The sequence below is a fragment of the Chiloscyllium plagiosum genome, chromosome 2 (assembly GCF_004010195.1).
Source record: "Chiloscyllium plagiosum isolate BGI_BamShark_2017 chromosome 2, ASM401019v2, whole genome shotgun sequence".
Lineage (NCBI taxonomy): Eukaryota > Metazoa > Chordata > Chondrichthyes > Orectolobiformes > Hemiscylliidae > Chiloscyllium > Chiloscyllium plagiosum.
In genome coordinates, this window is record NC_057711.1 from 32,251,896 (window position 1) to 32,257,118 (window position 5,223).

At 43.4% G+C, this 5,223-nt stretch overlaps 1 protein-coding gene across 1 annotated transcript in view; it reads left to right on the forward strand.

The window, feature by feature from the left end:
- Positions 1-411: 411 nt before the first annotated feature.
- wdr41 (WD repeat domain 41) overlaps positions 412-5,223 on the forward strand; it is a 43,675-nt gene continuing 38,863 nt past the window's right edge. Inside the window, exon 1 of the mRNA XM_043702685.1 lies at positions 412-608. The gene's annotated coding sequence lies outside the window, so the exon portion shown is untranslated. The remainder of the gene's footprint in view (positions 609-5,223) is intronic.

A 5,223-nucleotide genomic window follows, 5' to 3' on the forward strand; every position in this document is an offset into this window, starting at 1 on the left:
TCAGTTGCTGCCTCACTTTCCTTTTAGTAATAAGGCTTTAGGTTCAAATCCCAGATGCAGGATTTGAATGCAAAAGTCAAAGCTGATCCTTTGTTACTCAGGATGGTTGGATGGATCATCTTTCACATGAAATGTTAGAGCAAACCCCTGTCTACCTGCTTGGGTGGATATAGATCCTGTGGTATTATTTTGAGGACAAGCAGACAAGTCATTCTCAGTGTTTTAGCCTATATTCATCCCCCAGTCAACTAACAAAAGAACTGAATGTCTGGTTGTTATTAACCAGATTGTGTTTTCTACCCAACAACACCTTCCCTGACCTTACTCCTGACTGCCCCGGTGACGTCATAGACACCGCTCCCCGTCGCCTTGATCCGACCTCATTCCCATCAGCCATTGCACCCATCAGCCGGGAGGGGGAGCGCTGCGTCATTTCCGGGTGTGGCAGCTGTGGTGGATGTTGACAGTCCGGTGTTGGAGTCGCTCCGCCTTTCTCTTCCCGCTCCAATCTTGGCGGCGCTGACCGGTATCTCCTTCTCCTGCGTGACAGTTACCACGTTAACTTTTCCCGGGCACGTCAGTCCGGTGAGTGCCTCTCTGCCAGCCGGGTAGGTTCACTTTAAATCAGAGTGTAGTACACAGTGTGGTGATAATTAAGCTCTAAATGGGGAACTGATTGTAAACTTGAAGCAGCCCTTAGTTCCACTGTCAATAATATTATCCCTTCTATTGACAAGAATTGCATGGGACCGTTGGGTGTGAGGTCAGACACGGGAGGAGGCCATTCAGCGCCTCCAGCCTGGCCCATTGGTCAATGAGAAGATCATGGCTGATCTTTGTGTCAATTCCATCTGCCCACCTTTAATAATGAGTCCCTGATGACGGTAATGGGTTAAAAGATTGGATTCTGAAACTGGAAACCTGTGATCAGGGTGTGCAATGTTGGAATTTTGCTATAAAGGGCCAGAAGATTTAGGAACAGAAGCAGGCCATTCAGCCCATCGAGTCTGCCCTGCTATTTACTCCTCTAATCTTCCTGCCTACGTTCATAACCTCACATTTTGCTGCATTGTCCCTTCCATCTGCCAAGTTTTTGTCCACTCAATCTGCCTCTATCACTGCAGTGTTTGTGCCATCCTCACTGTTTGTCTACCCACATATTTTTTGGCATCTGCAAACCTGACTGTAGTGTATTCATTTATTTTATCCAAGTCGCTAATACATATTGGAAATAATTGTAGCCTGAGCATTGATCCCTGTGGCACTCCACCAGTTACAGGTGGCCATCTTGAAAATACCCCTTTACCCCAACTCCATATCTTCTATTAGCCAATTCTCTTTTCATATTAATATATACCTCTAACACTATGGGTTTTTTTAATCTTAAGTCGAATCTGGTTGGTGGCAGGGAGCAGTGGGAGGGAGGGAGAGGGGCTGGGAAGGGAGGTTGTTTGAAATTGGAGAACTCAATGTGGAGTTCTGCCCAAGCAGAAGATGAGGTGGTGTTATTCTTCCAGTTTGCAGTTTGGTTCATTGTGGTAATGGAGGAGGCCAAGGATGGTTATGTCGGAAAGGGAGTGGGAAGGGAATTAAAATGGACAGTGACTGGGAGGTCCAGTTGGCCCCTGCATGCCTGGCTGAGATGCTCGGTGACCCGTTCCCTAAGTTTACATTTGGTCTCCCTGATGTAGAGAAACCACATCAGGAGCATCTGATGCAGTAAACGAGGATGGAAGAGAGGCAGGTGAACCTCTGTCTCACCTCGAAGGACTGTCTTCATTGGTGAGATGGACCTGAAGCAGATTTGTGGCAACTGGGGAGTTGGGTTTGAATTGGTGCAGTACCTGGCAGCATCGGTGGGATCTGCTTTGTTGAGGTCCAGTGAAGACTCTATGGTGGGGCATTGGTGGTGTGGAAGAGTGCTGACTTTTCATTAATTTTTGTTCTGGTAGCGGTGGCAAGGCAAAGAGCCCATGACGGAGCACTTAACAAGAAGGACTGTAAACTGTTCCTTTAGTACTTCATTTTTGTGCCTTTATATTTTGTTTTGTTTAATTCGACACTATGCAACATTTTTAATGCTTTCGTTACAAGATACATTTGGCAATAAATAAATCAACTAAATTAAGACAGATAATATTTAGTGTTTGTTTTGTTGACTTGCATAGTGCTGTGATCCCAATTGATGGTAAAAGTGGACAAAACAAATCCCAGGATAAAGTTGGGCTTGATAGACATATTTAATTTTTGCAATTGGTTAATGTGGTGGTTAGTCACTGAAATATTTAATTGAGCTGTAGATGTTATTTTAGAACAGAATGCAAGTTTACGTTGGAAGAGGGAAGAAAAGACAAAGCTATAATATGTAAAAGAAAATTAGCTCTTGACATAAACATGTAGACATACTTTTCAACCAATTTACCAAACTGTCTCACAGACACTATCTAGAGAAATATCATTCCTCTCAGCCTATTAAATATTTGCCAATGCATTCTAATTTCTTTTCCTTGAATTGCTGAGTTCCTTTACTTTTGCATTCGTTTTTGAGTCTGAACCTCTTTCAATTCTGATGGGCTTAACCTTTTCAGTTCGAACAACTTGAAGACTACTACCTGAGCTCTCCCTGCTAGGAAATGCCACAGACTGGAAACCATTTCTGCTGAGTTAGATTTCTGAAACTGGACTGAAAATCCTACTTCTCTTGCTAGGATAAAAACTTCTCTTCTGAACTGAACTCTTTAGTTCAAGGCTGTCCACTAATTGCCTTAATATGTTGCCCGATCTGTCATTACCTCAACAGAGTAAATATTGTCCGAAAACATGACGGAGGCCTTCTAGAAAGTTCATAGATTCATTGAATTCCTACAGTGCAGACAAAGGTCATTTGGATCATAAAGTCTGCACTGACCCTCCGGAGAACATCCCACCCTATCCCTGTAACCACACGTTTATAATGGTCAACCCACCTAGCCTAACATCCCTGGACACCATGGGGCAATTTTGCATGGTCAGTCCATCTAACCTGCACACCTTTGGACTGAGGGAGGAAACCAGAGCATCCAGAGGAAACCTATGCAGACATATGAAGAACGTGCAAACTCCACACAGTCACCCAACTCTGTTATTGAACCTGTGTTTGAAGTCACATGCCATCTTAGCAATGATGTATTTATGTCATGGTCCAAATGATTTTATGGACTTTTGAAAGATTTACCTTTACAGAACTAACCAAAGTCTGCCTGTTTTTGTTTTTACTATATCTGAAAAATGGTAGCAGTTTATTTTCCATGTTTATCACAGTAGTAAAATAAAATTGCTTGTTTAAAACCATGGAATCCATGGGACCGCGAGTAGTGTTGGTAAATGCTTTATTCTTTCAGTAGATACTAGGGGATTTCAATTTTGTCTACTTTACTGTAGAGGTTACTGGTCTATAGCTGGATTATAATAAGTATATTAATGACCTAGACTTTTACAGGACATAATTTTGAAATTTGCAGAAGATAATGTGAAAACTTCAAAAGAAGATAGGTTGGTGGAGCAAGTAGCAAAAAAGATTTAATGTAAGAGAAGTGATTATCTTGAGGAGAAGAAGGAAGTGGAGATGCAATATAAACTAAAGGATGCAATTCTAAAGGTGATGCAGGAGCAGAGGAGCCTGGTTTACAGTCTTGATTAGATTCCTACAGTGTGGAAACAGGCCTTTCGGCCCAACCAGTCCACACTGACCCTCCAAAGAGTAACCCACCCAGACCCAATTCCCCCTGACTAATGCACCTAACACTATGGGCAATTCAGCACGGCCAATTCACCTGACCTACACATCTTTGGACTGCGGGAGGAAAGCGGAGCACCCAGAGGAAACCCACGCAGACACAGGGACGATGTGCAAACTCCACACAGACAGTCACCCGAGGCTGGAATCAAACCTGGGACGCTGGTGCTGTGAGGCAGCAGTGCTAACTACTGAACTACCGTGCTGCCCTTGAGTAAAGCAAATAATCAAATTAACTAAAGAAACCAGCCCTTAAAAGGCACTGTAACAGAATGCAAAAACTACAAAGAAAAGTTATCAAAATAAAATAACTGAGCTGTTGGTATACTGTGGTACTTACTGTTTGCAGAAGGCCTCAGTGTACTGGCCTACACCATATGCTCCATCTCCAAGATCACTTAGGTGCTACGTAACTGTGGAAGATTGGCAGGCAGGTACCTTGGGCGCATATGTGCAACAATTTCTGATGGAAAGGCAGGTTGAGACAGTGGTTTACAATTTCATTGGGATTGTGGGCTTCATAAAAGGGTGTATAGTGTTGTAGGTAATTTGCTGTAGATAAAATAATGCTTGAATTTAGTAGAAAATAAGACTTCAGTTTACTTTAGCAAAAGCTTTTGGGAGGAGCAAGACACTGAATACAGTGTAGCCAAGCTTCTCATTAAGTGTTGAGGATTTATACATTTTGTGTTCCACCCCCTTCCCAAGAGTTATGTACATGCCTTGCCTTCAGAGAACCGACAGAATGTTCTGGGCCATTGTTTGTCGCAAAATGTTTCCAAGATGTCTGTTGGCTGTTGCATACTACGACCATACTTTGCTCAATAGCAGGAACATTTACAATGACAGGAAGAACCTCTCTCTCTGCAATTGCTTGTGGAATCCAGGTTTTGTACAGTAGCAAAAATATGTTTTCTGCAATGGTTTGCAAAATCTGAGGGTCACTCTACAGTTAGCACAGCATTTGTGCATTTAACCCTTTAATTTCATGCCTTCAATAGAATACACAAGCAAGGAACACAAATTAAGCGCAGGAAAAGAAGATATGGCCCTGCTCCAAAATTCAATTATAATCAGGGCTGATCACTGCAGACTTGGTAACTGCATTTATCTAGGTAAAAACAATGACTGCAGATGCTGGAAACCAGATTCTGGATTAGTGGTGCTGGGAGAGCACAGCAGTTCAGGCAGCATCCGAGGAGCAGTAAAATCGACGTTTCGGGCAAAAGCCCTTCATCAGGAACACAGGCCGAGAGCCTGAAGGGTGGAGAGATAAGCGAGAGGAGGGGGGGGGTAGGGAGAAAGTAGCATGGAGTACAATAGGTGAGTGGGGGAGGGGATGTAGGTGATAGGTCGGGGGTGAAGGATGGAGTGGATAGGTGGAAAAGAAGGTAGGCAGGTAGGACAAGTCATGGGGACAATGCTGAGCTGGAAGTTTGGAACTAGGG